The sequence below is a fragment of the Scleropages formosus genome, chromosome 11, assembly GCF_900964775.1.
Source record: "Scleropages formosus chromosome 11, fSclFor1.1, whole genome shotgun sequence".
Classification (NCBI taxonomy): Eukaryota; Metazoa; Chordata; class Actinopteri; order Osteoglossiformes; family Osteoglossidae; genus Scleropages; species Scleropages formosus.
The window spans coordinates 28,113,110-28,130,846 of NC_041816.1; the positions used below are offsets into that span (position 1 = coordinate 28,113,110).

Consider the following 17,737-nt stretch of genomic DNA (forward strand, 5'->3'; position numbering starts at 1 on the left):
AATAAAGTCAATGATCAACTTCCCTTTGTTTGGTGTCTCTTTGTTTGTCTCACAATCGTAACACGGTTTTTCCCCCAAAGTCCCGCAATATTATCTTTCAATAATATATTATAGGAACTGCAGTCACACTGATCAAAGCTCGTTACTTTTCAGCCTTCTCTCATATTTCACTTATTTGGCAATATTTCAATATATTACTTAACAGCTCGCTCTTCTGTTCCTCAGCATTTTACAAACGAAAGTAAAACTTATGGAAAAGCGGAACACCGAGTGACGCGAACAGGTTATGTTTCTCTGTAAAATAAACCGCTATTTAATTTCATTAATTACATGATTAATAGATCAAATTTATATTCCCTTAATATTGCCATTAATAACTGTAGACAAATTTTAACAAATCTTATATTTTATACTTCGAATCAATTTTTTTCTACTGCGAACTCGAATATGTACCACAGTACAGAGGTGGAGTAAAACACGGTAAGAAGGGCGGCTGTGGGTGTGGATCGCGGATATGATGAAACAACGGTAGTGTCCATAAAAAACAGTGTTTGTTAACACTTTATGTTATATATTTCTGGGAGTTTCGGAGTGAAAACAGGTCGTTTGAAATAGTTTTATTGTAACGACCCGCGTTACTGCTGCTTGAGCGGGAAATCATGCGCTTATTGTAAATAGTTACATGGGAAAAATGTGGAACGTAAGTGTGCAAACACTGCGGGCACTTTTTCTGGGGGAAATGATGGGGTGACCGTGTTTGCAACCGCGTTCAGAGGCTGGATTGAGGAGCAGGATCTGGATGAAACGACGACGTCCTCAACCGAGTGTGTTATTTCGCTGTGTGCCGCTATTCATAAAGCGTTCGCGATAAACACTCCGCGTCACGCGTGTGCGTCCCTCTTCTTCGCCTCTGTCGTAAAAAGACGTTTAATAAAGCCAAATCGGAATCCAAAAGCAAAGTCGAGGGACAGGCGTGGCGTGGGTCAGGCGATTAGCAAACGTAGTACAGAGGGCTAGTAGACAAAGAACGAGGTCAGGAACATACAGGCAAAGGTCGATGTCAGAAGAGGTTCACAGTGGCACGGCTCGGGGAAACACACACACATATTATTTCCTGAACCGCTTGTCCCATATGGGGTCGCGGGGAACCGGAGCCTACCCGGCAACTCAGGACGTAGGGCCGGAGGGGACACACCCAGGACGGGACGCCAGTCCGCCGCAAGGCACCCCAGGCGGGACTCGAGCCCCAGACCCACCAGAGAGAGGAGGACCCGGGCCAACCCACTGCGCGCGCCCCCCGAGGGGAACCAAAGAAGGCGAAACAAGGTTCCGTATGTGGGCTTCCTCGGCGTCCCTCTTTATTGCTGTTCCTATTAGGAAACAGCAGTGTAATGATGACGTATTATTGTGGAGACCGAGGGGTTGCCTGCCCCCCTCCCCGGTTCCCTCTTTCTCCCGCGCGTGCGTAGGCTAATATACTTGGCCGTGTACACATTTTGTGCCCCGCACGTTTTGCAGTTTAATGTTGTTTATTTTATCGTGAAGACAGCTGTGTGAAGTATAAGTCACCCATAGTTGCCTACAAGATATTAAACGAAGAGCTTCCATTTTTTCAGTGTCCGTCTGGGTTTACTTTATACACCTTTTATTGGAATACACGTGAGGATCTGGACTAACTCATTACTGCAGGTGTCGCCGATGTGCCGGCTGCGGGGGACGTGACAGCCCCACTAAACCCACGACGCTGCGCGCCGCTTTATTATTGTGGATAAAACAGGGTTAAGTGTTCGGCCAACAATGAATGAAACCTCGCGCTTCTCTCGGCAACCGAACGGTTCGCTTCGTTCTCCCTTGAGGAAACGGGGTTCTCGAACTGGCCATCTGGACTTTCTGGAGAAGTCCAGAACGGCCGTCGGCCTGGCTGGTTCATCATCAAAGAAAAAGTGTCAGATTAAGTGACGCTGACAGCCGACAAAAGGGGGCGCTAATGCAATCTTTTTTTTTTGCTTATAATAAACCGAAACTGACGTAAAGGGAGAGTGCGCTCATGACGGCAAGCAAAAATAACATAAAGGCGGTTGGGAGAAGCTAAAAGGAGGGGAAAAAAAAGCGAAGTCCTGAGAGACGGACTTTACAAAATGCAAAAAAATAAGAGAGATGTTTGGCAATAGTGTTGCCAGCAGCAGTGCATCTCACTGCAGCAGGCAGCAGCATCCCTGACGAGGGAGAGACAGCAGCACAGCAGTTGCTCCTGAGCCAATGGTTCTGGTGAGTCGCCTGTCAGGACAGTTACATCAAGTTACCTTTGGCTTTGCCCGCCTCTCTCACTATAGAGCGTTATGTAGGGTCTGGGGTTCGAGTCCCGCTTGGGGTGCCTTGCGACGGACTGGCGTCCCGTCCTGGGTGTGTCCCCTCCCCCTCCGGCCTTACGCCCTGTGTTATCGGGTAGGCTCCGGTTCCCCGTGACGCCATATGGGACAAGCGGTTCTGAAAGTGTGTGTGTGTGTGTGAACAGCACTAAAATCCCAGACCCAGGACATCCTTACTCCGAACGTTCACTGCTATTTATCACTCCGCATTGTCTGACGTGAATATTCCATGATTCATTGATTGATTCATAACGACTGGAGACAGCAGCGATTCTACAACCGTCGGGTTACATTAACATTGCTACTGAGCTAGAAAATAGAGTAAATGAAGTAGCCTGAGGTGATTGCTCCGATTAACATGAAACATGATAATGAGCGAGTAGTTGCAAATAATTTGTGCACACATGGTCACTCTCACTCAGCTTGGCTGCAGCATGACAGACAGAGTAGACGTCAAAACGATATTATTTTGATCGTGGCATACAGGCTAACCCAGCCAATATCCAAATTCACACCCATTCATCCCGTTTTAAATTGCCCACGAACTGGTCACGAACTCACATGAAAACAAACAGAATTTAACAGTTCTAACCGTGCTACGTGTCAGTTTGCACAATCAGGTGTTCTCACGTTATCTACAGCTGAAATTATAGCAAAACATAGGCTATATAATAATTCTCCCCAAGATTGAGATAACATCACGCAGACAACCATTTTGTTTGAAAATAAACCTAAAATAATGTTTGCTTTCCATAACATTCAAAGTGTTATAAGAATATATAAGTAATCTAAAAGTAATTTAGGATTGGTTTAATATTAAGTGACAGATGTTATACTGAGACTTATCTGAAATCAACTTATGTGTATTCATTTGCTTATTCAGGGACACACAGACAGGCAGACATATGAATACTCAAATTGTAGAATAGTTCTGTTGCTTCAGGTTTCTAGATTCTAGGTTTATGTTTATCATATGTCATATACATTTTTGCATTCTGCTCTTTTTATGTAGATTTCAAGTATTTTAGTTCATACAATAATAAATTTATTTCGGTCACCGTGGGTTTTGTGATGTTATTTGCCATAAATGCCATACATCGACTGCTGTAATATTGTGAGATAGTAGCGGCTGTTTGTAGTTGTGGTGTTGCCTATTTGGGGGGAAATCCAGGGCCGTTTTTTACTCCCAGTCCATCCCTGACCGGCAGCATCATGTCCCTGTGTGCTGGTGTTCAGTTGAACGTTAGAAATGAGCGCTACCTGTACTGTGTGTCCTTCTTCACCCCATCCAAACCCCGCACTGCGTCTAAGAATATTATGAGAAGTCATGTAATAACTACGTACAGTTTAAGTTGGTATAAATCAGATTTAACTACATGCACTTATATGTAAAAATCATTATTTACTTATGCAATGGAGCTATAGTTTAAGTGTGAATTGGGGGTGACACAGCCTGAAATCTAAAAGTCACTTGCGAACATTTTTCAATGAAAACAATCTGCCATAAAACGCAACAGTACATGTAATAATAAACATTTCATGGAAAATACATTGTAACGTGTCATAAATAAGTGCGGAAGAAAACACCATACAGTTCTGTGCTTTATAGTAACACACTGCTGCTTTTTCACTCTTGTACACTTTCTGTCACTGTGATCCTGAGCTGATTCATATAGTTCACTGACTCCATGTGGTCAGAAGTGCTGTAAGACCAATTTGTCGAACAGAAATAAGATAAAATATGCATTTATTCATACTGCAGACTCTCCTGTCCTTCTCTTTATAGTGAGTTCATGATCTCCAGTGAATGATCATTGCCTGGTATTTCACTGTCACTCTGAGACACATCCAGTTCTGCAGGTGACCTGGAATGACAGGATCAGGTAAGAACACCTGTGAGAACCGCAGAGCACCAGGCTGGTAAAGCACTGTGGAGTTCAGAGTAAAACATCTTTACCACAGTAAAGAGTATTTGCTGTAAAGTGACCGGGTCAGATTACTTGATATGAGACCTCAGTCCCTCAGACAACCAAGCAGTCAAGGCCATATCTTTTGTTTGTACAGTGGGTGCCTGACTTACAAACTTTTGAGTTACAAACTTTAACCCATGCAGTTTTGTTGGAAGTATTTATTTTTTTTCATGACGAGAGCATGATTACCAGTTTGAACTGCACGCCAAAGCTTCACGCAACACGATCACAGACAGCCACTGAGAGCAGTAACCGTAAGCATCTTATGTTGATGAGTCTTATGAGGGCAAGGGTCAAAGAAAAGGAGAACCCTAACCCTAACACTACAAGGAAGGGCAAGGTGTCTCCATGAGATTTCATGACCACTGTTGGTGGACCTCCTTCTTTCAATGTTTTCATGAGGTGCAGGTGTGTGGCTTATACTTGCAATTGACAAAAATAACCCCCACCCCCGTCGTCATCTGGGGTACTGTCCCCAGAGGTTGTGACAGCTGCAGAGTACCTGGTATGTCATGAAGCAGCAGTAAAGGTGCTGATACCATTCAGCAACACCTACCCGTGTGAAGCTGGGTTTTCAGCCGTGACAGCGCTCAGAACTAAAGACAGAACCACACCGACTCTTGAGGATGACTGACGTGTTGCCTTGTCTAAAATTTCTCCATGCATTGAGCACGTTATTCACAAGCAACAGCAACAATCCTCACACTGACTGAGTGGCTTCTCTAAGTTATGAAAAATCTCTGCAGTCCCTTATTCTGTTGTTTACTTTTTTGTTATTTTGCCAGAAATAACATTTCTTTTTATGTCTCTTTTAAAAGTAATGGTTAAGTGGAGTGAGTAGCTTTTGTTATCATGAATAATGTTTTCATTGACAAATTCTATATATTGGAAATTACTAGTTATTATTATTTATCGCTAAAAAATTCCTACCCCTATTATTATTGAGCAACTTAGGGACTAGTAGAAATAACTTTTAAAAATAAACATACAGGCTGTTTTTGAAACACATGTTAGTTTTGTTTTATGCTGAGAAAAAATTCAGGCAATGTGACAACAGTACCAACTAATATGTTTTTGTTAATAAAACTAAGTTTGACAACAAGAACCTTTGTTAAGATTGAGGCAAAAGCTCAAGAGAGTAAATATCATGACCTGTGTAGGAAGACCCTCAGATGTTATTGTTGGCACTGAGATCCTTGGAGGAATAAAGCTTGAGAACAACTGCTGTACTTTGTGACACTTTTTTTGTAAAGCAGCTTATGTTTATTTACTGATCTCTACAGAGGGTTTCTTTCTGGACTCATTCAGAATGCAACTCAAAACTCAACAATTTTCAGATCAGAGTTCCCAACCCTAATTGTACACTGTGCAGTACTATGTGTACCATGGTACAGTGTACCAGTTATGAAGGTAGTGTTAATAGTTCTGTCCTCCTCTTCCTAAAGATTTTTCAGACTTCAAATAAAAGTCATTTAGTTCGAACTCACTGAGTCAGAAACGCCACTATGTATAATCGTACATTCTTTGTGGAAATGACACTGATCATTTTCAGCAGGGTTTTTAAATGAACAGATGTAATGGTTTGTTTACTATAATTTTTTTGTTCCATTCAGACATCAGTGATGTGAACAGGATCCTGCTCAACCTGTATTAAATTACGAGCTGAGTGAGAAAATAGCAGTAATTTGGTTCTTTTATTCTGTAGTTCATTAGCCTGATCATATTTCAGTAGCTGAAAAAGTTTTATTTTCACAAAATTAACCAGCAAAAGTGTTCTTTTACTGTAGTTTTTTTTTTTCCATTTGAATTTTTACACTTGTCTTGACAGATTTGTTGTGCTTTGACACCTGAAAGTAAAATCTCTTTGTGTCACTGATTCCTGTGTCTGGTGTTTCAGTGTCACTCTGACATACATGTCAGATGCTGTGTGGCCTGCAAAACAAAATATCTGAAGAATAATGAAAGAAATAGACTAGAAAACCTGGGACTATTATAAGAGCAGACTGGGAGAACACTGAGCCTCACTGTAAAACAGCTTCACAAAGTATAACAGTTACTATAGTAAATCAGTCTGCTCAGTATTGGTAATTTTTTGTACTAGTACATTGAGTCCTTCAGTTAATCAATAGATTTTTTAAACTGATTTACTTAATCTATTGTCAGATCCTGTATGACTGTATAACTGTTCATTTTAAATTGATGGCGTGTATATACTCTCCTAACTGCTGGTTTCTGTACACGTTTCTCCCAGTGATGAAGATCAGTTGGTCTGAGTGTCTCTGTTTGATCCTCCTGCTTCTCCAACAGACCACTGTCTCCACGTTGGGTACATATTTCCCTGAGATAAGAATTTCAATCATACTGTGTGTCAACTGAATCAATTCTCAGTGTGTGTTGTTCTTCACAGAGAGGTTTGAGGTTCTTGGTCCAGCTCAGCCTGTAGTTGCTGTAGCTGGTGAAGATGTTGTTCTGCCCTGTTACCTCAAACCGAACATCAGTGCTGTGGACCTGAGTGTCGAGTGGTTCAGGGTTCAGACCAAAGACCCACTTGTACATCTTTACCGGGATCATGAGGACAGAAATGAGAATCAGATCCCATCTTACAGGAGAAGGACATCACTGTTCCCTGAGGAACTGAGGAACGGAAACACTTCATTAAAAGTTAAAAATTTGCGAGGATCTGACAATGGAGAGTATAAATGTCTTGTCCAGTCGGGGAAATTTTATGACGATTCTTCCATTGAAGTTCTTATTAAAGGTGAAAATTACAATTTTGTTTGAATTAATGAAATTAATGTTTAATTTGGAGGTGTCATAAGGACTTCTCTAGTAATCTATTTCTAAAGGTGAAAGCTGTTTTACAATGCATCATGTAATTTCAATCAAGTTTCAATGCATTTTAAATACATTTTTCTCTTAGCTACACTATTTCTGTTTCTGTAGCTGTAGGAACCCAACCAGTGATCTCCATCGAGGGATATAAAGAAGGAGGGATCAGTCTGGTGTGTGAATCTAAAGGCTGGTACCCTCAGCCTCAAGTGGTCTGGATGGACAGTGAAGGACACAGTCTCCCTGCTGGACACACAGAGACACACAGAGACAGTATGGACCTCTTCATCGTGAGACGACGTGTTATTGTACAGGAGACAGAGAACAACAGGTTCACCTGTCGAGTTCTACAAGAGGACTTAAATGAAATAAAAGAGACAATAACCAACATCCCTGGTGAGTTACACATATTCAGTATTAACAGCTCAATGGAGACACTTAGTGTAACACATGTTTAAATCACTGTAAATAATGAACAGGTTCCAGTATCACAACTTTTTGGTATCATCCTGATTTGCGTCTTCATCCATCTGTATGAAAGTGTTTCCACACTTTGTAGTTTTATGAAGACTAAAACTGAGGTACTTATGTACTGGTTTCTTCTGGTTAAATAAAACATTAGGACTGCAGGTTCTGCACTGATTAAATAGCCTATTTTAGTCTTTAATGCCAAAAAGGTGCAAATCTGTAATCATTATGTAAAATGAATTATTTGTTGTCTTCCAGGTGAGATGTTTCATCGTGCCCATCCCTGGAAGGTGACCTTTGTTGTGGCCTTCAGTCTGGCTGCTGTTTGTATTATTGGATGCTTGGTTTTGATTAACCATTTTGTGAAACTGCGGAAAAACAGAGGTATTTTTTTTAAGTTACTGTTCGTATTTATGGTTTTCAGAGTTAAAAGGTTATAGTTGAGAAAAGGTATTATGTGAAAGTAATTTTTTGTCATAGCTCACAGAAATCATTGTAGTGTATGAGTTATATTCACTGTGGGGACACTGGAGTTCTACAGGCACCTTCACACTCACTGTCTTACTTACACTTTCACTAATCACAGTCACTTGTTAAAGGTTATTTATTATTAGCAAGTATGGACATTGTAGAACATGTCCAAAGAATATTTAAAAATTATTCCTATCATGAAGCTCACACCTAATAAATGACGTGTTCACAGTTTTGTCGCAAATGGTTGTAACTGGTTGATGAATTGCACTTTTTAAGGAACTTAAAATATTCGCTCAGAATTTAAATAATTTATTTGTCACCAAAGCTGAAGGATGAGATAATATAGTAAAATGTTAAAACTCTCATTCAAATATTTATATGCAGTGTCTGACTGTATGTTTCATTACACTGACCTCATGACATAATTTCATTAATCTCTGTTTTCACTGACTAATTACAATATTTACTCTTTTTATCAACAGGTCAGCTCAAAGAACAACATGGTAAGTAATACAGCCGTATGAAAGTGATGCATGAAATGTTGGAAAATGACATATTTAAGACATATAACAAAAAAATTAAGAACAACTAATTAACAAACACTTTACACAATTAACATTCCATAACGCTTACTGTGATTTTTACACCTTTGTCAGTCAAACCAGTTCACAGTGATTATTGTGGCCCTTTGCCTAAAAGATTGGACACCCCTGGTTTATGTAGGTTATTTTACATTATTTAATTAATCTCTGTTCTCACTGACTAATTACAATAGTTACTCTTTTATCCACAGGTCAGCTCAAAGAACAACATGGTAAGTAATACAGCCGTATGAAAGTGATGCATGAAATGTTGGAAAATGACATATTTAAGACATATAACAAAAAAATTAAGAACAACTAATTAACAAACACTTTACACATTTAACATTCCATAACGCTTACTGTGATTTTTACACCTTTGTCAGTCAAACCAGTTCACAGTGATTATTGTGGCCCTTTGCCTAAAAGATTGGACACCCCTGGTTTATGTAGGTTATTTTACATTATTTAATTAATCTCTGTTCTCACTGACTAATTACAATAGTTACTCTTTTATCCACAGGTGAGCTCCAAGAGCAGCATGGTAAGTAATACAGTTGTATGAAAGTGATGAATGAAAATGTTGCAATATCACTTCTTCTGTGTGGGAGTGAACGAGTGTGGTCCTGGCCCTGGAGAACAGTCCTGTTCTTATGACGAGGCTTCTTTCTCATGATCCTGTTTGCTGAAATTCCCCTTTTACTGTATTGTACAAATCATAACAATATATGAACAGTTTACATGCATTAATGCTACATGTCTATTTGTTCTGTTTATTACCATCTAAGGTTATCGTCATGTCATTATACACAGATGTATTATAGACACAACGTTTTCTTTACACAGTTTCTGGTGTATCATAGATAATCACTGTAAACATTTACCATTCACGGTGTCACTTACTATGATTTTTACACAATGTTTCTCGAACCAGTTCAAATTAATGATTTGTTGTGATCTTCAGTCTGGCTGCTGTTGGTATTATTGGATGCACAATTTTGATTCACCGTTTTGTAAAACTGCAGAGAAAGGGAGATATTTTAGTAATTTACTGTTCACGCTGATGATTTTTTAGAGTTAAAAAAGTTAAAAAACAAAGTTGAAAAGCAGTATTATGTGAAAGTGATTTTATATCATAGCTCACAGCAGTAATTATATGGTATGAGTTATATTCAGGGGGCGCGGTGGTGCAGCAGGCTTGGCCTGTGCCCACTCTCTAGCGGGTCTGGGGTTTGAGTCTGGCTTGGGATGCCTTGCAAAGGACTGGCATCCTGTCCTGAGTGTTTCCCCTCCCCCTCCAGCCTTATGCCCTGTATTGCCGGGTTAGGCTCCGGTTCGCCACGACCCAGCTCTGACAAACGGTCTGGACATTGTGCGTGTGTGTGACTGAGTTATACTCCCTAGTAAGAGTAATTTGTTTTCGGTTATTCATTACTAGCAACTTAAACATTCAAGATCTTGTCCTAGGAATATTTACACATTTTTACAACCATGAGTTCTAAGCTCAAACCGAATAAAAAATTCAGTGTTTAAAACGTAGTTCCAGAGTAACTGGTTGTTGAATTGCACTTTTTAAATGATTTATAATATTCACTTATAGTTTAAATAACTGATCACTTGCCACCACAACTGAAGGATGAGATAATATGATAAAATGTTAAGTCACATGCACATATTTATCTGCAATGTGTGACTGTAATGTTTTGTGAGACTAACCTCATGACATAATTTCATTTATTTCTCTTCACACTGACTAATTGCAATATTTACTCTTTTATCCACAGGTCAGCTCAAAGAACAGCATGGTAAGTAATACTGTTGCGTGAAAGTGATGTATGAGATGTTGGAAAATTGCATATTTAAGAAATATATCAAGAAAAGAAAATTAAGAACAATTAATAAATAAACACTTTACACAATTAACATTCCCTATAACACTTACTATGATTTTTACACCTGTGTCTGTTGAGCCAGTTCACAGTCCCTTTGCCTGGTTCATGTGTAGTATTTCAGAGGACCTCATGACATCATTTAAGTATGTTTTGACTCTTTAATTACAATATTTACTCTTACATGCACAGGTCATCTGAAAGAAGAGCATGGTAAGTAATACAGTTGTATGAAAGTGATAAATGAAAATGTTGGAAAATTGCATATGACGTATAAAAAAAAATTAGGAACAATTTATAAACAAACACTTCAGACATTTAACATTCTTTATAACACTTACTGTGATTTTTACACCTGTGTCTGTCAAACCAGTTCACTGTGATTATTGTGGCCCTTTTCCTAAAAGGTTGGACACCCCTAGTTTATGTGTGTTATTTTAGGTGACCTCATTACATAATTTAATTAGTCTCTGTTCTCACTGACTAATTACAATATTTACTCTTTTATCCACAGGTCAGCTCAAAGAACAGCATGGTAAGTAATACTGTTGTGTGAAAGTGATGTATGAGATGTTGGAAAATTGCATATTTAAGAAATATATCAAGAAAAGAAAATTAAGAACAATTAATAAACAAACACTTTACACAATTAACATTCCCTATAACACTTACCATAATTTTTACACCTGTGTTTGTTGAACCAGTTCACAGTCCCTTTGCCTGGTTCATGTGTAGTATTTCAGAGGACCTCATGACATCATTTAAGTCTGTTTTGACTCTTTAATTACAATATTTACTCTTACATGCACAGGTCATCTGAAAGAAGAGCATGGTAAGTAATACAGCTGTATGAAAGTGATGAATGAAAATGCTTCAGTATCACTTCTTTAAGATATGTATCAAAAATGGGAACACTTTCCCTTACCTCTTTTTTCACCAATAAAATGATCTATCCTTTCTGTGAATGAGTACAATGTATGAAAAAAAATTTAATGACTGACAGAATTACAGGGTATTACGTGATACCACAGTCAAATGACCTGTAGAAATGACCATGTTGAAGGCAGTGTTGGACGCAGGTTAATTCAGCTGCAGTTTCCTACTTTGTTAGGATTTCACTTTTGAAAGAAAAAGTTTATTGATTTCATCTTTTTTTTCCTCCCATTTTTGTGCCATTCATAATCCCTTTTCCAGAGTAAGAATCCAAAGATTTTAGAGTATATAAAGTACGCATACACATTTTTTTTTCTGAACCGCTTGTCCCATACGGGGTCGCGGGGGGTATATAAAGTAATTTTGATTATTACATCGAGTAACAGAATCTTTTCATAAAATATATCTGGATTTTGTCACCCAGCAATGGGATGAAATTTATAACTGCAGAAGTGTGACATCAAGCTTTTGGTTTATTTCATTATGTCCCGCTATACATCAGGCACAATATTTTATTTTCACAGTTTCAAGTGTAATATAAAATCACGGTCATTTACTATGATTTTTATACCTGTGTTTCTCAAACCAGTTCACAGTAATGATTGTGGCCCCTGGCCAAAAAAAGCTGGACATCTCTGGTTTATGTATTTTAGATGATTCCAGAAATGTGAGTTTTAGGTGAGCTGCTAACTATAAACTGACCTTAGTTCTTAGTGTACTTTGTGTGCTCATCGCATACAGGTTGTAAAAACATGATTTTTATCAGAGGCCAATGAACACCTGCTATAGTTTATGTTCATTTTTATCTCCTCCTGAAACGAGGGGTCTTGCAAAGCAGCGCGGCTTCATGCGACCACAGGGAAAGTTTCTGGGAAGAACAGGAGCTGCATTCCGTTCAGTATCTGAGTACAAAGTACAGCAGTCAGTAGTTCTGTGTGAGAGTGAACGAGTGCGGACCTGGTCCTGGACAACAGTCTTGGTCTTATTACGAGGTTTCTTTCTCATGATCCTGTTTTCTGAAGTTCCCCTTCTACACACACACACACACACACACATTGTCTGAAACTACTTGTCTCGAGGGGGGTCGCGGTGAGCCAGAGCCTAACCCAGCAAAGCAGTGTGTGAGGCTGGAGGGGGAGGGGACACACACAGGACGGGACGCCAGTCCATCATAAGGCACCCCAAGCAGGACTCAAACCTCAGACCCACCAGAGAGAAGGACCCGGCCAAACCTACTGCGCCACCACGCCCCCCTCCCATTGTGCAGTGTTATATAAATCATAATGATATATAAAAAGTTAACATGCATTAATGCTATGGTTCTATGTTGTGCTTTTACTTTGTTTTTTTTTCCTCTAATATCACACTGTTTCAACACTGGAAAGTGTTGCTTTATAGATCAGCTAATGATCCTGTTTGCTGAAATTTCCCTTGTACTGTATTATATAAATCATAATGATATATTAACAGTTAATATGCATTAATGTTAGTTTGCTAGGTTGTGTAATACGATTTTTTCTTTTTTTTACTAATATCACACAGTTTTTGTGTGAAAGTGTTTCTGTTGAAACTCTTTATAGATCAGCTCAAAGTGATTTGATGTTAGAGACACTACATTAGAGTGATCTTCGATAGACATCAGCTAAATATGAAATAATTCACACCACTGTAGTGTCAAAATATATAATTACTGTATAGAATGGCAGAGAAATATAAATATACTGAGGCAGTAATAGAAAATATTTGGTGTTAAGAAAAAACTGTTCAGTTTATATTTATGATGCAACAGGTGATGAACAGGGTTCATGAACATAAATACCACAATAAATTATATTGCTGGCATGAGCAAAAGACACTTAGAAGCAAGTTTTGTACAATGAAAAATCTGATATATTAAAATCTTTTGCTCCCAGTGTTTCAGACATAGTTAAAGTGTAAGAAGATATTATGGTAAAATGTAAATGTATGTGCAGTGTGTGACTGTACTGTTTCGTGACACTAACTTCATTGCATAATTTCATTAATCTTACAAACCCCATTTCCAGAAAGGCTGGGACACTGTCTAAAAATGCAACAAAAACTAAAAATTGTAATTTGTTCAATTACTTAAACTTTTATTTAACTGATAAAAGTACAAAGAATAGATTTTCAGTGTTTTCACTGATGAACTTAATTCTGTTTGTTAAATATAAACAAATTTAGAAACTGATGCCTGCAACACACTCAAAAAAATTTGGGCTGGTTGGGTGTCGGTTTGAATCCAGCTCAGTCTGTGTGGAGTGTTTATGTTTTCCCATTTCTGTGTTGGATTCTTCCCTCAGTCTGATAGTGTGCAATTCAATTGAATTGATGAGTCTATAATTGTGTGTGTGTGTGTGTGAGAGAGAGAGAGAGAGAGCGAGAGAGAGTGAGAGAGTGAGTGTGTGTTTGTAGTTCCAGGAAAGGCGCTTAATGAAAGTTAGTGAGTGAACAGATAGATGGATGATCACACAGTTCTTGTTCAGTGAAATACAGGTGGTTCTGGACTTATGAAAAGGTTTCGTTCTGATGACCCTGTTGTTACCTGAAAATCCTCTTGTTCTGTATTGTATAAACCATAAGGATATGTGAGCAGTTAATATATAAATGTTACATTGCGCAACAGGGCTTTGTTGTTTTTTTACTAATATCACACATTTGTCATGTTATAATAACAGTAATATTGCAATAATAATTGCTGCTAAAAATGAACACTGACTGAGCCCCAAACAATAACAACTATTTGTGTTTGGGATTTGAAAATAATATAATAAGGAGGGATGACTGTTGTAAGTCACATGTGTTGTAACTCAAGAATTACCTGTAAGGTGATGGAATCGTACACAGTAGGGGGTGTAGTGGTCAACAACACAAACCTGTAAATTCATGAGGTTAAGAGTTCAAGTGTCAGAAAGGTCTTTTACTGCAGTAACTGTAAGAAAGTTACTTTACCTGACAAAGTCCAGTAAAATACCCCAATGTATACATGCCTAAAAATAGTCTTAACATCAGGTGAGATAAAACCATTTTGATGAAGATGGGAGGCAGATAATAGTTTTTTAGGTTATATGCTTTATTATATCTATAAATGAATTTATACAAGAAATGAGATGAGCTCCTGTACAACATCTTGGTGATTGTTTCCTCTGTCTCTGTTTAAACTGACACATCTGTTCTCTACAGATCAGCTTGAAATGCGATTAATGTAGTGTCTCTAACACTGTAGGTCGTCTTGGACAAAGACATCAGCTAAATATAAAAAAATACACCATTATATTATGTCAAAGCACGGAGGTGTGGTGGTGCAGTGGGTTTGGCTTGTGCCTGTTCTCTGGTGGGTCTGGAGTTCGAGTCCCGCTTGGGGTGCCTTGCATCCCATCCTGGGTGTGTCCCCTCCCCCTCCAGCCTTATGCCTTATGTTGCTGGGTTAGGCTCCGGTTCGCTGTGACCCCGCTCGGGACAAGCAGTTTCAGACTCTGTGTGTGTGTGTATTTTCCGCTAACTGATCTGCTTGACTGTGAGAAAATATTCCACATGGTGCCATATCTAACCTATCTGGTTTCCCATATCAAGAGGTTCCTATGCATAATTAACAGATTACCCTCATCATCCCACATTCAGACTGTCTGTTAACATACAACATAGATTTTCCTAGGATTTGGACTTGTATAATTTTCACAAAATACTCCCAAGAAGGTGAAGTCATCGGAGAATTGTTTCCGGGACACGATTGTGGGAAAGTTGGATGAAAGTGAAAATACACACACACACACTTATTGACTGAAACAGTGACCGTGCTTAGGACAAGTGCTTTCAGTCAATGTGTGTGTGTGTATTGTGTCAAAACATGAACCTACTGTAGAATGACACAAAAATACAAATATTCTGATATAGTAAATGTGCATAAATGGCAAAAAGGAGGAAACAGAATGAGACTCATTTATTCACAAGTGAGAGAATGAAAGAGAGTCAGCAGATCCACTCAACTACATCTGTGATTTTTTTCAAGTCCATCTTTTATTTACACGGATGTTCTTCTGTCTACAGAACTGATCACCAGAGAACTGAGTAAGTAAGAGGACCTTTGTTTCTGTTTGTGCCTTTGAGTGCGTGTGTGCTTGTGTGTGTGTGTTTATGTAAATATGAAACTATAACAGCAAAACACACCTTTCAAAAGCACAATTGTCTGGGTATGGAAACAATATATAAAAAAAAAAACGTCAGAAATATGGAAAAAAGATGCAAAAATAATTTTGAATTGACAACTAATTTTTCGAAAAATAATTGATTCCCTTTTAATTTGTGTTGGAGATGAGAAAGGAGCTTTTCAGAGTCAGAAGCTGAACAATAAATATGACAGTAATAGTAAATGGTTCCTGTTTGTATATTTTATCAGTCCATGAAATGGGCGTAAATAAATAAATGTAAACATAAATGTAATGTCACAATTAATAATAGAAAAGTAAAAATACCACTACAATAGGACTTTTGAGTTTATGAGTAAAACAAGGTAACAGTACATGTAGTGAGAAAGAAATGTATCATCACCTCCTGTACAGCTGTAGTTACTGTTAGTAGAAGTAGAACAGAGATGGTACTACTGTACCTGCAGAAACTGAAGAGCATCACATACTGTCCATACTGTATTTTACTGTGTTTGTACTTTAACAAAAGAAGGAGTCACAAAAAGTCCGTAATATGGACGTTTATGGAGTCCATCCTGATTAAAGTGACTGAAAGGTTTGTTTCTGTCAGAATCAGAGCCCAAGAACTATAAACTATACCTGTAAATTAAACTGATTTTATATTTAATTTTAGTATCTGTTAAAAAAAAAAAAAATCATTTTTGAAAAGTTATATAAAATGAATGATTTCAATGGACTCATGTACTTTTTCTAGTTGTATTTTCCATGTTCAGCTGTAGTAAACATGTTTGTGAGAGCTGGTAAGTAGAGTGGAGCTGAATTCATCCCACAGAAGTGAGTTTGGTTCTTCTGTATGAGACTCTGTCCTGTAAGAATGGACACGAAAGACACTGAGACAAGTCCAGACTGACTGCAGTATCTGCTGTGCCACTAATTCCATGTGTCTCATTTTTATTTCTCTCTCTACAGAACTTCTGAAGGCACAAAGATACGCAGGTGAGTTTCTTCTGCTTCTTCTCCCCATTGCAGCTCTTCTCTTATTTTAAGGGCACAAAGCCATAAATGTGACTCCACATCTTGGACCAGTTTATTTTTACAGCATTTGAAGGAGAAACAGGTGTGTTGAGAGCAGTTCGGCGTGACCAGAGCAGATTATATAATTATCATAATAATAATTTTTTACTTAATTTAACTCATTTTATTGTGTTTATTAAGTCAAAACAACTTTTGAAACATAAATGCTCCAACACTCTTTTCTCAAAGGTATACATATTAATTGTTACAATTTCTTACAAAACATCTGTTATCAGAAATAATATAAATTAATTCAATCATTCTCGCTAACGGCTTGTTCTGATCGCCAGTGCACGCGCGCGCGCACACACACACACACCCACACACACACACAGAGCACCCTTTGTTGCCCGTAATAATATATAATAACATTTAAAAAGTTTTTTTAATCACATTGTGAAATATAATAATTGACCACCTCTCTGTCCTCCACAGTTGATGTGACTCTGGACCCTGATACAGCACATCCTGAACTCGTCCTGTCTGAGGACAGGAAACAAGTGAGATATGGAGACACATGGCAGGATCTCCCTGACAACCCAGAGAGGTTTAAATACCAGAGTGTCCTGGGAAAAGAGGGTTTTACTTCAGGCAGACATTACTGGGAGGTGCAGGTTGGGGACAAGACTGACTGGACTTTAGGAGTGGTCAGAGAGTCCATCAACAGGAAGGGAACAATTGCACTGAGTCCTAATGATGGTCTCTGGGTTCTCAGATTGTTTGGGAATAAGTATGAGGCTTGCACTGACCCCCCTGTGTCCCTCCCCCTGAGTGTGAAGCCCGAGAAGGTGGGGGTGTATGTGGACTATGAAGAGGGTCAGGTCTCCTTTTACAGAATGGAGGACAAGTCTCATATCTACACTTTTACTGGATATAAATTCACTGAGAAACTCTATCCATATTTCTGGCTAGGCTTCCGGAACTTAGCCCCACTGATCATATCTCCTGTTGTTTACACAGACTGAAGAAATTGATTTTAGCTTTTAT

General features: G+C 38.6%; 1 long non-coding RNA gene and 1 pseudogene across 1 annotated transcript; both read left to right on the plus strand.

Annotated features, from left to right (window-relative positions):
- The first annotated feature begins 422 nt into the window (after positions 1 to 422).
- LOC114911854 (uncharacterized) lies at positions 423 to 6,662 on the plus strand. Its single transcript, XR_003797986.1, has 3 exons — positions 423 to 480; positions 4,156 to 4,252; positions 6,591 to 6,662. It is a non-coding gene; the product is annotated as an uncharacterized LOC114911854 (long non-coding RNA).
- A 32-nt stretch (positions 6,663 to 6,694) lies between these two features.
- On the plus strand, positions 6,695 to 17,737 carry LOC114911867 (butyrophilin subfamily 1 member A1-like; annotated as a pseudogene).